Genomic DNA, 14,434 nt, shown 5'->3' with positions numbered 1-14,434 from the left:
TGATCTCGTTGTTTCTAAACTCATTCACTATTATGAGTTCATTAACTATATAAGTGCCCTTTATAGCTCTTTAATTATAGTTACTCATTACTTGCAGTGTGCAACATATTTTTCTTTTTAATTACAATCTGGTGTTCTAAATATTCTCTTAGTCCATTTTCACCCTGATCTTCCATGGTAAGGATCCTGAAAGGACTCACACAGCAGAATGTGACTATCGGACTGGGAATAGTCCACCGCGCAAAGAATATCCAACCAGCAGCATCCTGTGGACAGTGTTCTGTGACCACCAAAGGATGAATAAAACTAACTATGCAGCAAAGGATGAGCTGCTCTTTCTCACTTTACATCTACAAGGTGAACCAACAAGGTATTGGCTAGTGAGTGGACACAGTGTTTAAATTCCACAACACACACTAACACACCAACACCACATCAAAGCTAACAATGGGCCACCACTCAAATAATACCTGTTCTGTGATGAAAAATGGAAAATTAATGCAGAAAAAATAATCATTTACTATTATTATACTATATAATTACAGATTTTCTGTACCATATGTTTACCATATGTTTTTGTCACTTAGTCCAACCAAAATGAAAGCTATAATACTATACACATTTAGGTTAATTTGTCATGTTGGATTGGCTTTATTTACTTATGTAAAAAATCATGATTCAGATTCAAATAGTAAATTCAACTTCACAATAAAAAAAAATTGTGTAAGTGCAAAGTGCAGTATAACAGTGCTTTGAAGTGTGTCCAAAATTTGTATTGTATATTGTTGCATTGTTATAGCAATAAATACATGAATAAACAAATTAGGAATTAAAAGCAATAACATGGCTACGCTCATACTTAGTTCTGTTTCATCACTTTCTACATGAATGTATAAATCAATGATCACTAGCTTAATATATCTTAATATATATTGGCCTTAACTTTCTATCCTATATTTTAAGGGAGTAGTATAAAAGCTCTTATTTATATTTTAAAAAAACCTGTGAATTGAGTTTGCAGACCCTAAATCCACCCCCACTCCTCAAAAATAAATAAATAAATAAATAAAAATAAATAAATAAAAACGTTTGAAATGCATGAAAAGATATGAGGATATTGCTTTTTTTCTGCTCCATATGTGGGTTCTAATAAAATATTTTATTTTTGCTGTTTCAGATTATTTACATAGGAACCCACTCTATATTTGGAAGACTCATAACTGCACAAACATAAAGTGCTACAAAACTAAATAATCCGAGTTACAAATGGTTTAATTCAAACAGTGAATTAAAATTTCCAGACAGTTTAACTTCAGCCAGACCCCCACAAACAAGTTGTTTTTCTTCTTCAACATACCATTCCACCATAACAGACATGGAGCTTTATAACGTAAACGAAGCAGAAGAACAGCATTTCCCACAGTCATAGACATATAATACTTTAATTTTTTTCTGCTACCAGCCACAAAACCTTAACTTTTAACAAAAACGGCTGTTTCTTAGGCACCATAGCTCATGCAAAATACAAAAATAAACTACATATGATTCTTATACTCTTCGAAACGTTTTTAAAAAGGTCTTTACAAAAAAGAAAGCAAACTGTAGTAGCCGCCTGTGGTTAATTCACTCCGTGCTCTAGGCCTGTATTTCAGATACAGCCGTTGACAGCCAATGACAGGAGGCGCCTGGCTCAGTTCGGCCACTGATTGGCGGCCGGGGGGTTGTGACGCCACGACGCTGCCAGCTGATCGTGAGGAGAAGCCGGTACGAGGGGAGAGTTCGAGGAGAGAGGGGCTTGAGGAGGAGAACGCTCTGATTCCGAGAGAAATGACCGTTAAAACTCCAAGGGCTGGAGTTCGCTCTTCACTCACATTTACCTTTCCACCTTAAACCGAGCAGCGTTTAGACTCGCGCTGCCAGAGTTTAACTGCTGCACCATTTACGGTGGCTTGGAAAATTCGAGTAGGAAGCCAACTTCAGCCTCAGAATAAACTGAGCGCTATGTTGGAGTGGTTAACTGTGTTAACTACAACGAAGATACAACGTTATCTGTTTATGTTTGTAAATTGTATCGTGTTTATTCTCTTTTAGATGAGTTTGTCGTGATTTGTGAGCGAATACAGCAGGAGTGTGAACCTAAGCGTTGGTTTAGGGTCAAGGTGTAAGGTGTGGCTTTCTGAAAAAAGGCCATTTTCTTTGAACGGTCGTCTTTTTTGGAATAGTGTTTAATCACGGCTTCTTTAAAAGGATATGGCACGTTTGTCGTGAGTGGATTTGGGCGTTATTTGTTTTAGGGAAGCGTTCGATTGCACAATGAAATCTGTGGAAATGTGACAGCAGTAGGCGATATGAGGCAGGATACGAGTGTGCCACTGCCGCTGGGGGCTGAGAGACGTGGGGACGTTTCCTATGAGTCTGCAAACGTCGTTAGAGGTAGTAGAAACATGTTAAATTCCCGTGAAAAAGCGACTTGTTCGCTCAGCTGAATTTTCTCACGCACACACTCTCACGCGCACAGAGAGAGAGACAGGCAGGGCGTGAGCCTGCAGTCGAGTCGAGTCCGCATGTCGGATGTGTGTGTGGAGGAGAACGAAGTAGTGCTCGGTTCGGTAATGAAGGAGAATAAAGTGTACGTTGAGCCGAAGAGTTGGAGCAGTTCAGTTGTGGACGGGAGAAGACCAGACATCGACACAACCTTCCAGTGAGTGTAAGTACAGACAGCGGTCACTCCCCAGTGTGGAAGTTTTCAGACTTGATAGTTTCCCTGAAACTGTTTTTAGTTTATCTATGAACAGTGTTATAAACCTCTTTAAAAACTCGCCGCTAGCTGCTTGCATTGCGCCATTATCGGTTAAGTCCTCTAGCTTGTTTCCAGTCGGCAAAAAGACTCTTAATAATTTGTGTATATATTTTTTGCGTATTGATCCAAAACTCATTTTTTTAATAACAGGCCTACATATTGTGGGTACTGAGCTTTACACATGCAACCATTATAGCTACCTTCTAATTAATGCCACCTTCTATCAGAAAAACTAAGCATTCATGACTCTTTCCTTAACACTTCATCTGTTACTCTTTCCAAAACCTTGTTATAGCTCACACCAAAATAGATATACAGCATTTTCCAATGAATCTTTTCCCTTTAGAATTCGTAAGGCTATATGTAAAACATAAACACTTATGAGCTGTAAACTTAATAACCTTATGTTCACCCTTAAATGTCATTAGATTAATGGCTGTAGGGATGGGCAGTAGGCCTTGCAAGTTCTGAGGGTGGCTTTTCTCTGCAGATATCTCAAGAGAATCGAATGTAAAATAGTTATTAGATACACACCAAGTTGCATTTGAAATAGAATCAGGTTTAAAATATATTGATCATTGGTATAAAGCTTAGGGCGGTAATCTGAATGCATTGACATTGATTCCTCAAAGGCGTGTGCATGGCAAAATTTCACACGGCCCCACCCTGTACATAGCGCTGTGGATGAGCAAATATTTTCACCTCAAATATTTCATATTTTGTACCTTGTTTTCATCCCATACACAGTGTGTGAGCTGTGAAAGAAGTGTTCATCGGTGCTTCTCATTGCGACAATGCCACTGGATTTCTTCTAAAATGATGGCAACAGACAAAGGTATGGAACATTTATTAAAAGTGGCAACATACTTTATCATTAAAACCTGTTTTAAAACTTGAAAAAAATGCTTTTATCAAGAAGAGATTCACTGTAAACTCTGGAAAAGTTTTCAAATCTAGGTGCAATGTCTGTAATCTTGTTGACATGAAATTACCCAGCGTTTACTGGGCAATTTCTTCAGCCTCCCTTTAGCCACTGTCGTCATCAACTGCCCACCCGTGTCTGTTTTCCATGTTCTTTTGCTTGTGTGAGAGCTATGCAGGCTAAGTAATAAAGTGTTTACAGGCTGCCTGACACATGCTTATGCAACTGTTCTTTAAGGATTCTGACACTTAAAAGGTTGCTTGAAATATGGCTTAAAGAGCTCTGCCATAGCATTTCATTTCTGACCTTTTTTAAGAAATATGCCAGAGAATTATCTTAAAATGGCAAAACAGCAGTCCTATTTTTAGCCCAGGTATTCCTGACCATGTCTGTGCTGATCAGCCAACTTTATTTTAAACGCAGGCCTGTTGATTTATCACCTCAGGATAGGAATCATAACCACAAAGTATTTCATCCATATTCAGGTGATTTAAAGAAATTGTTTAGGCCGAAATGTTTCTGCTGCTACTAATGAATGAATTCTTGTAAAATCTTAGTGTTGTGCAAATAAACCAGGCTAAACAGGCTCCTGGATTAACCCTTTAAAGACCTAGAGCTTCACACGTTATAGGAAAAGGCTGTTGTATGAACAATAGGGCCAGTATTTTTCATAACCTTGAATGCGTCACAGATTCTGTCTACTGTTGCTGGCCTTGAAATTCTTTTTGCATCCCCAATTAGAAGGAAAAAAATACAGTCTAAAAGATTTATTTGCTTCCGACGACTTCATGTAGTCTTCCGTCAAACTGCAATTTTAAATTTGGTCGTTACTAAGGACATGTAGGCAGGTTGATATTTTAAAATGTCAGACAGGTTTTATTGTAATGTGTATAATTTTGTTATACAAACAAGTGTCCTTTTGTCAGGTTTGAAAATTTAAAATGTCACATAAAGCCCTTTTTTCATGGATACATTCCATAGAGCAGAGAATGTTCTGGAAAAATGATGAGCAAGAGCAGTTTCTGTAAGAAATCATTAGAACTGGAAAAACAGCAACTATATGGAGCACATCTAGTATATTGCCTGTGGTAGTCACAGCAGGTTGGTCATCTCAGATCTGTGCTGCTAGGACGAATGTATTAATGGCCCATAAAAGGCTGAACATTATTTGCCATGCACTAAAATAGATGAGAGATTAATTCCATCCTGTATGGTCTGCTTCAGAAATTCCTGTCCAGAAAAGTGCTTGGATGTCACTTTTTGTGTCATTTTTTTCCCCTTGGTACATGTTTGCTGGGTGGGCCCATTGTCTGGTCATTCACTTGGGTTGATTGCTAGATACATTTCAGACGTCATCCCAGTATGGTTGGAAAGGTTGATACAGACATCAGACTGTCTCAGTGCCTCTTCAGTTTGCTCCCCAGACAGCCAGCCCTGTTGAATGGAGAAATCAGCAAAGAGACATTATGATCATTATTCAAGGTCTACTCTCTCTCAGGCTCCCTCACTCCGTCTGGTTTTGAACATAGCAGAGATGTTTTCTTTAGTGCAAGGGCCTTTAGAGAGCAGAGGGAGCATTTTTAAACACTTGAACATTCGTTTCCTCCTCTGCACTATTGATTACTCTCCAACTCGAAATACATGGAGCGCTTATCGTGCTTGCATGAGCAGATCACTAGAGACAAGGACGTGACTACAGTCTTTGGAATGAGCATTGGAAATGAGTATTGGAGCACGACTAGGCATTCACTGGCCTGAGAAGCAAAGAGCTAGTGCTAGATGTATCCAAAGGGCCACACCCATGAAGTTATATCACTCTTTTGCTGTCAGTGCTGAAGTTGCTGCACTTTACTGTGGGTGGGTTGGAGAGCTGTTATAATGGGATTTCTGCATGGAGTCCTCCACTCGCTTGCTGGCTTGTACTGTACTGTGCTGTAACAGACTTTGAGTGGGATTTGTGGGAGTGAGGCTTTTTGTGATAGTGCTTTTTTCCCCTCTATGCTTGGCAGTTGATTGTAGTTGTCTGCTTTGTCCATGTGGGAGGGCAGACGTTTGGTTTTGTGGCCGCTCTGCTGCTCTCCTGGCTCTGGTATAGTGGCGCTTCCCGTCTGCACAGCCCCGTGGTCCTGTGGGACCGAGTGCTGGACGCTCAGACAGTTCCTGTGCCTGGAAGCAGGCATGTGGACATTTTCTACTTTATGGCCCAGGACCAATGCAGAGTTGGGACTAAATTCGCAACCTGTGTTGTTATATAGCTCCGCCTGACACATTTTTACCATATGGTAAAGTTAAACAGGATGTTGTCTCAGTTGTCTTCCTCCTGCAACACTGGTGTTGAGTGATGTCTAGCAGCGACTTGGCTGCGGTGTCAGTGACTTGCGGCCTTTTAGAGTGAATTTGCCCATGCTGCCTGCCCTGAGGGACCTGTCTAATCTCCCTTTGATTAAATGGGCTGCAGGCTTTGTGTTTCACGCAGGCATGTAAGTGACCCAGTTAAGGGTTTTGTGCTATTGTTCCTTGCTGAATATCAGCCTTTGACATGAGCGACCTATATATACTTAACATATCCATGTGCATGCAGAGGGCTTTTTTCTTTGTTGCCTTTGCGGTGTCTGTGATATGCCCAAGATTGTGCACTGTATGTTGAAGAAATCTGCTTTCTGCTGCTGTATTCTTTTGCTCCTCTCTATTTCTAAATCTCTATAGCCCTTTCTCAGATCTCATTGCTGTTGTTTTACTTTCTCCCACTTGAGTCTCTCTCATGTCTCTCTTGATCCAACTGACATCTTTCACTCTATTTTCACTATTTAGCTTCTCTGTAACATTCTACCCTGTATTGTTCATTCTCTCTCACTCTCTCACTCTCTCACGCACACAAAAGTGACTCGCAGGAGTGAGACTGTGTGCTATTCTGGCTTTGAGGCAGGGTGGAGTCAGTCCAGCACAGAGTAGTTCAGACAGCATGGAGGGCCTCAGCAGACTGAATGGAATTTATACCATATGTACCAGGCATCCCTGGAATGTGTGGCACAGGAACCTGACCAGTGGAAAACAGAGAGATGAGATGGAGAGAGAGTGAGTGATTCACATTCTGAGGAGAAATGGAAAATGTAGGAACAAAATTTTGGTGAAATATTCCGTGATTGGTTTCCAATAACCGATTTAGCCTTTAGGATAAAGATGGGAATAAGCTGTGCACATATGTTGTGTTTCAGGAATAATTTAATTTAATAGCATCATTAGTTTACTATACACCGATCAGCCACAACATTAAAATGACCTTGTTGATACACTCATTGTCCCCTCTCCAGTGTTCATGTTGGTCCAGCTTGTAAATGTGAAGTCTGAGAAAGTAGCTCATCTGTTGCTGCACATTTTGTGTTAGTCATCCTCAAGTTTCTCTAGTGGTCAAAGGATGCTTCTCAGAGGGCCCTGCTGGCGGGTAGTTTTTGGTTCAGTACAGCAGTGACACTGGGATGTTTAATACCTCCAGCAGCACTACTGTGTCTTATCTGCTTGTATCAGCGCAAAACACAAAAAGATACCAGCACCATGTCAGTGTCTCTGCAGAGCTGAGAATGATCTACTACTGAAATAACACCTTCTCTATGGGAGTCCTGACCGTTTGAAGAACAGATTTAAAGGGGGCTAACAAAGTATGGAGGGCAACAGGTGAAATCTAGTCTAGGGAGAGAGAATTGGAGAAAAAAGGAGTGCAATAGACTCCACAAAACACTATTACAACAAGTATTAAACAGTTATTACAACAGTATTAAAACATTCTTAGGGGTTTTAAAGGTCTACTTCATTGCTCGCTTATAATAAATCATGATACGTTTCGAAGGCTATTATTGATTCTTTGCTTCCTGCCACCCAATCCGAAGACCAAAGAAATATCACTGGCGATAAATTAAGGCTGTCATTAGACTGAAAAACATAAATCCATCAGAGACCAGTATTATTTTCCTCTGATGACAAAAAAAGAAAATCTGAAGTGTGCAAAAGGATCTCAGAACTCACTGGGTGGTGCTTCATCTTTCACCAGAAAAATGACATTAAAAAGCTGCCAAAGCAACTGTATTCAGGTACAAACAAAAAGCAATGCTCCCCGAGGTCATTCACACAATTTGAACCCCTTTGTGCTTGTTTTTTGCTTGCTGACAAGAATGGAGAAAATGTGCTTTGAACAAGCCATGACTGAAAATGTACTGAATTACAGTTGTCAGGAGCATCACAGTAGATTGCCTAGGACACAGGCATCAGACACAATTTGCCCATCTACTACTGTTGCATTTCAATTAAGCTAATAAATATTTCCTATAGGATTCACTCGGTACACACTGAAATATGATAGAATGTTTATATTCAGCATTTCATTTAAAATCCCAAATGCTAGACGACAGATTAAAAACCCCTGGACTGTCCAGTTACATGGACTGCAGGATCTGTCAGCTAGATAAAAAATGGAGCAAAGAAAATGTAGAGTTGTTAGAATTTTTTTTCTATCATTAGAATTAAATGTTCTATCAAACTGCTAAGTGCACTGGGTGTTGCCCAGATTTAATCGAGGTTAAATTGAGTAGGAGCTGTTCAGCAGGCAGTATACATATCCAAAATGTTATATATATATATATATCTCAGACATACACATATTAGATTGATAATAGACTGTATATTGAAGTAGCCTAGTAGTTATATCAACACCTTATATCATCAACAGCTGAGTGTCTAATCGCAAAGTACAATCCAATATTGTTTTTTTTTTCTCATAGACCCACTTCATGTTCCTGTTTTTTAAATAATTGCCATTGTCTCAGACCGTATGAGACCCATTGCTTTCAAATTGCCCATGAAAATATACATGTACAGTCCATTCTTGAATAAAAGTTTTTTTGTTTTTCTTTCCTTCCTCATATTAGAGCACTCTGTTTGATTTAGCTATTCTCTGAATCTTTCTTCACAGATAACTGTTTCTCCTGTGTGAGTCATCACATCTCTTGTGATATTTAAAATGCATGTATTTAGTCTGAGAATTTAACGCTCTTAATTTCTACAAAATATGCTCTGGTTAAAATGGAAACGCTCCATCAAAGTTAAATTATACTCAAATATGATCAGTTATAAGCCCAAGTCCAAATAGGACAACATCTGGGTCCGGACGTGGACATCAGTCCGCCTATTAGTGACCTCTGGCATAGTTATTTCCTTGGTTTCTGTGATGCATGGGAAAAGGGCTTTGACTGCACCACATAAAGCTGTGTAAAATTCTGAGCTGAAGCCTGGTGGTAAATGCTGGCCAGATGTTCTGCATGCTGCTCATATCTCCATTCCTAAAGAACTGTAAGAACAGCTTAATTACTGTTCTTAATTCTTACAGTTCTTAACTGTAGCTTAATAAAACAGCCACTGTGAATATCCAGGCTGCATGTCATTATTTAACTTATTTAAAAATAATAATAATAAAAAGATAACACATGACACAAGGAAATGGCATTTCTTGGCAAAATTATGGCATTACTTTCTTTCGGTTATTTAATTTCCAGTCAAAACGGCTATTCATTTTTAGGAGATACTTTAGATGGGATCTAAATAATAAATGTAATAAATGAAAAGAAGGGGAACATTAAAAACTACTGAAAATGCAGACATTCCTATAACTTCAGTTTCAAAAAAATGTTAAAGATATAGAATAAAATGGGACTCTAAACAATTGCAGGCAACCAAAAGGGTACCCAAGACATAAACTGCACAGATGTTACCTCTGAGATAAAAGAATATCTAAAATGGAAATTTTTGATGTGTGCAGGGTGGATACTCAAAATGAAAGTCTACTACAAAACCTTATATATATATATGCGGTTTTACACTACAGAATGATCATTTTCCACATAGCTAGTGCTATGAGTTCGGACACTTCTGTTTATTGACTGATGCAGTCCTTTAATTTGGGACTCTGGAATTCCCTGTACAGGGTGAGTTGAAACATGCAGGGTATCCTTTTATTTCTTTGATATGCTACATGACCACCTTCCCGCTGGAAAGATGGCAGCCATGTTCTGGACATAATACCCTCACCTGTTACTTTCTGGGGTACTGAGATGAAAGTGTGTCGTGTGACTTTTGACTCACCCTGTATGTTGCTTCTGCCTTTATTTCTGCCCCATTTTCATTTCAGATATGTTTTTTAAAAACAGCAACACGGTGGTGCAGCAGGTAGTGTCGCAGTCACACAGCTCCAGGTTCCTGGAGGTTGTGGGTTCAAGTGCCTGTTTGTGAGGAGTTTGGTGTGTTCTCCCCGTGTCTGCGTGGGTTTCCTCCGGGTACTCCGGTTTCCTCTCACGGTCTAAAAACACACGTTTGTAGGTGGATTGGCGACTCAAAAGTGTCCATAGGTGTGAGTGAATGTGTGAGTGTGTGTCTCCCTGTGAAGGACTGGCGCCCCCTCCACGGTGTATTCCTGCCTTGTGCCCATAAATTCCGGGTAGGCTCTGGACCCACCGCAACCCTGAATTGGATAAGCAGTTATAGACAATAAATGAAAGTATGAATGTATTTTAAAAACATTATTGTATTTATAAATACATACATTATTATGATTGTATTGTATGTATCCAAAAGCAGAACAGGCTGAAACACTCCCTGTAACATGAATGAATGGATTGAGGTGGGATGAGTGGGTGGATATCAGTAAATCATTTGGTTTTGTGACCTGGTAAAAACAGTTAATGAAAACTAGATGGGTCCCATCTATTGATGGTTGATGGATTGGGAGTGAATATTGTGTGGCAAATCTTTTAACAGATTTTTACCTTAAATCAACCAGTTTTTCAATTATTATGAGTTTTTTTTATGTTCATTAGAGGTATGATGATAGTTCAGTGCTTTTTGTATACGCTGCAACATCATCTGAGGCTGGATGTGGGTCTCTGGAGACCACTCTGGTGATTTATGGACACCCACCTTTCTTTCCTCAGCTCTAATATTAGCAGGCAGATTAGATGAATTCCTGAAATGGCTTTGCTGTGGCTACTTCCGTGTTAACCCACAGTCATTTTCATTGTATAAGCCAGATGGAATTTCCTCTTTTATATCAAACTATTTTGTTTGCTTGCTTGTCTGTTTAGCAAGCAGCTAAAGGAATGTGTGTTGCATTGAGGGCAAAGTTCACTCCCAGAGAGTGGGATACAGAGGGATGAGTGTGAGGGTCTGGCAAGTCAAATGAGAGCTTGCAGCTTACAGGCCCTTGCACAATAAACGTCTTTATTCTCTCTCTCACACACAGCAGTTTAGGGAAGCTATGTCTTGGTGGAGGAGACTGCCAATAATTTACTTCAACGTGTCAGTGAGCCAGTATTTATTCCTGTTACTTTCACTTTATAAATGAGTTCTCATGGTGTCCTGGGCCATTGTTGGTGTGATTTGCAGGACTGCTTCTGCTTTTAGATCTAGTTTATAAAGAAAATTATTAGGATTTGGACAAACCATGTTTCAAATTTTACTAACAGGGCTGTCAGTATTACTTAAATATTCCTCATTATTCAGTTAAAGAAATGTATAACTCAACAGTATCAGCATTAGTTGCCGGTTTGCATTAAATGCATATTTTAAGCATTTTTCTTGGTCCCTTTTTCAACATTTTCTCTGTATGGTATTCATATTAAAAAAAATAAGTGTTAACACGATAGCTAAAATATTCCTGCCAGAATTTTTAATAACCATTATATTACTTTTCAAACCCTGAAGGCTACTGCCCTTTTTGTTTAAAGTTGCTGTAGCTGAATGTGTAGAGACTGTTGTACTATCATCCATATAAACGATAAATCCCTAAAATAAATTCAAAAATGTCTTTTGAAGACAATTAATTGTTTATTACTATGACAGCATTTTCAGTTTTTATAGACTGCTGTTCAGTGCTTATGGAACTGTGTAGAACTCAATGAATTTCCTATTTAAAATAGTCTTGAACCATGATGAATGTAAAGTTCTGAGAGTGAGAAACTACAGGTACCTGTTCTTAAAGGGAACGTCTACAATTGTGGGGAACAGTGGTTTGTTTATATTCAGAAACTCAGTTTTTTTTCCTCCGTCAGAAGGTTGATGACAAATGATGCTTGTTTGTACATGGCTGTAGTTTAACATGTTTGTAGGTTTTTATTCACGGTTTACTACAGAAACTCCTTTGTAACTTTATTCATCTAGTTTGTAGTCCTTTTGGTATGTTTAACTTTATGCAGTTAGCCAAATTTGGGTATTTACACCTTAAGTGATCTGAAACAGCAAAAATAAGTCAATATTACCAGCCTATGTAGCAGGAATAGAGCAATATCCTCATCTGTTTGTGCTTTTTCAATGTTTGGAGTTCTCTCTGTTGTCAAAAGTCCCAGATGCCTTTTTGATTTTTATTTGATAGAAACATCATCTGAACTTTATAAAAAGTGTTTCTTGATTACATTTGTGAACGTCACCTTTACGTCAGCAGTGAAAAATAAGGTAATATTTTGAGAAAGAAAAATGTAAGGATAGCCTAAAGAATATTTTGTTCTATAAGTTATATTGAGGAATTACAGATAACTATTTAGAGAAATATTTAACAACTACACAAAATATTAGCATGATTTTGTAATTATTCACTCATTAGGCCATTTTTACAATAAAATATTTGAAAGGCTTTGCTTGGTTTTATTTCATGCTCAGCTAATAATCAAAATAACCCATTGATTACTTGGTAAAAAACTAAAGTCCCAAATTTCAAACAATCGCAGCAGAGGCTCAAACCAACCCCCTTTTTTAAAGATGATCCAAACTGCCAAATTTGAGGCTGAAGTGATTTTAAAGTGGCTGCATAGAGCTGTATGGATTGCCTTTAGGGAATAAGGGGCTGTATATATTAGATTGCCTTTACTCTGCCTTCCTCATACTGGGGAGACTTGCAGCACAGCTGATTAGGGCTGGCAGAATGAGTATCATAACAGAGCCTGAGAGAGAGAAAAGGCCATGGCTTTACCTAGGCAGGAGGGGCAGGATGTGTGCATGTGCGTATGAGAGGTTTTCTGCCAGATGAGCCTCTATTAGTTTTTCTGTTTACCTACGTAGACAACCCAATTTGCAAAATAGCATATTTTATTTTTTAGCTGCAGGTGCAGCTTTTCCTATAACGATTCATTTCACCCCTCTTTTATAGAATGCCACCCTACCTTTCCTCCTCCATTTTGTTCCCCCTCAGTTGCATCCCTGTGAATGACTTAATTCTCAATTACTCATTTATGCACTCATCTGCCACTTACTGTTCGATTTTTGTGTATGATTCAAAGAGAATTGACTGAAGTCCTGTTGCCACAGGAGTTAGCCTGGAGAAGTGGTGCCTCAGTCTGATTACCTAGGCTCAGTGACAGCTGGATTCATACGCAACTGTGTATGATTAAGGACAGGGCGGAAATGTAAGTGAATGCGCCACTCCATGCATATGGATGGGCAATGAATAATACATATACATGGTGCTGTGTGACACGACAGCACGTGTGGTGCAGAACAGACGGGGAGAGAGCTGGGCTTCAGCGTGGGCTTGATGCCTCTGTGCTTTCTACATGGCTCTGACCACTGCTTGCACATTCAGTGATCAGGACCAGATGGAATCAACAGTGCATTCTGTCAGCCACAATTTTTATTTATTTTTTTTAAATAATATGTAAACCTTATATTGCCTTTGTGTAATATTTGGTCCAGGATTAGAATTTATGGTATAAAATTAAAGGTTGTAATATATATATATATATATATATATATATATATATATATATGTAGTTCAACAAAATTGAGTGGTTAGTTGCCAGTTGGTTTAAACTTAGTTAAGTGAGAGCCCTAGTTCTGAAGCACTTGTTCCTAGGTGGTGTTTCAATACTTAGTTGGATTATAAACAAGGACACTGTCATCCATAGGAAGCACAATAGCACCCCCTTGAAGAGTATTCTCTAATGCGTATGTGAACTCGTGCCTATAGTGGTTCAACGTGAATAAGTTACAAGTCATTTTCATGCGGAGCGTCACATCAAAAAATTGGCTCATTCTTATTTCAAGTTGTGTTAAGTGGCATTCTGGGGCTAAAACAGAATCCCATTCTTTAACCCGATGGTGGTTTTGTTGCATTTTGGAATGCCAGTTTTCTCTAACCTCTCATTTTATTTTTTTAGAGAGAGTCAGTAGACAAGCATTTCTAGCTTTTCAACTGCCGGGTGTGTCTCTACTCTCTCCCTCTTCATTACTTTGGGATTTTAACTTCTTCAGACCTTCTCCCCTACAGAGTAGCTATGGTTGGAATGTACCGTTTCCACATGTGCCTGCTTACTCTATCAAAGCTTAGGGTCTTGCCTTGCCTACTGTTTCATCATTATTATTATTAATATTTTATTATATTTGTTTAGTTTTTTTTCTAATTATGGTCACTAGTTTAAAGTAGAAAGATCGACCGTATAGACACACCTTAAAACTGCTAATTTCTCTAACGCACCAACACACAAGAACTATTTTGCTCTGAATGGACTGTTATATTGCTTGCATAGACCGATGAATGTACTAGTGTATGAAGTAAGAACCTGGTTTTTTGTTAACATTTGAGCTTTATTTAAGTTTATTTTTCTAAAACTAAGCATACCAAGAATTTAGTGCTAATTGCTAACTTTCTTTTTCAAGAATCACATTTAATACATTTTTATTTG

The 14,434-nt window shown here is 38.7% G+C and overlaps 1 protein-coding gene across 1 annotated transcript in view; it reads left to right on the top strand.

Moving 5' to 3' along the window:
* The first annotated feature begins 1,853 nt into the window (after nucleotides 1-1,853).
* The window catches only part of aipl1 (aryl hydrocarbon receptor interacting protein-like 1), a 44,820-nt gene continuing 32,239 nt past the window's right edge, over nucleotides 1,854-14,434 (top strand). The window contains exon 1 of the mRNA XM_066664002.1: nucleotides 1,854-2,707. The gene's annotated coding sequence lies outside the window, so the exon portion shown is untranslated. The remainder of the gene's footprint in view (nucleotides 2,708-14,434) is intronic.

This window comes from Hoplias malabaricus, chromosome 1 (assembly GCF_029633855.1).
Source record: "Hoplias malabaricus isolate fHopMal1 chromosome 1, fHopMal1.hap1, whole genome shotgun sequence".
In the NCBI taxonomy this organism is placed as follows: Eukaryota; Metazoa; Chordata; class Actinopteri; order Characiformes; family Erythrinidae; genus Hoplias; species Hoplias malabaricus.
Note: the sequence above shows the minus strand (reverse complement) of the source record. Positions and strands in the feature narration are given on the sequence as shown.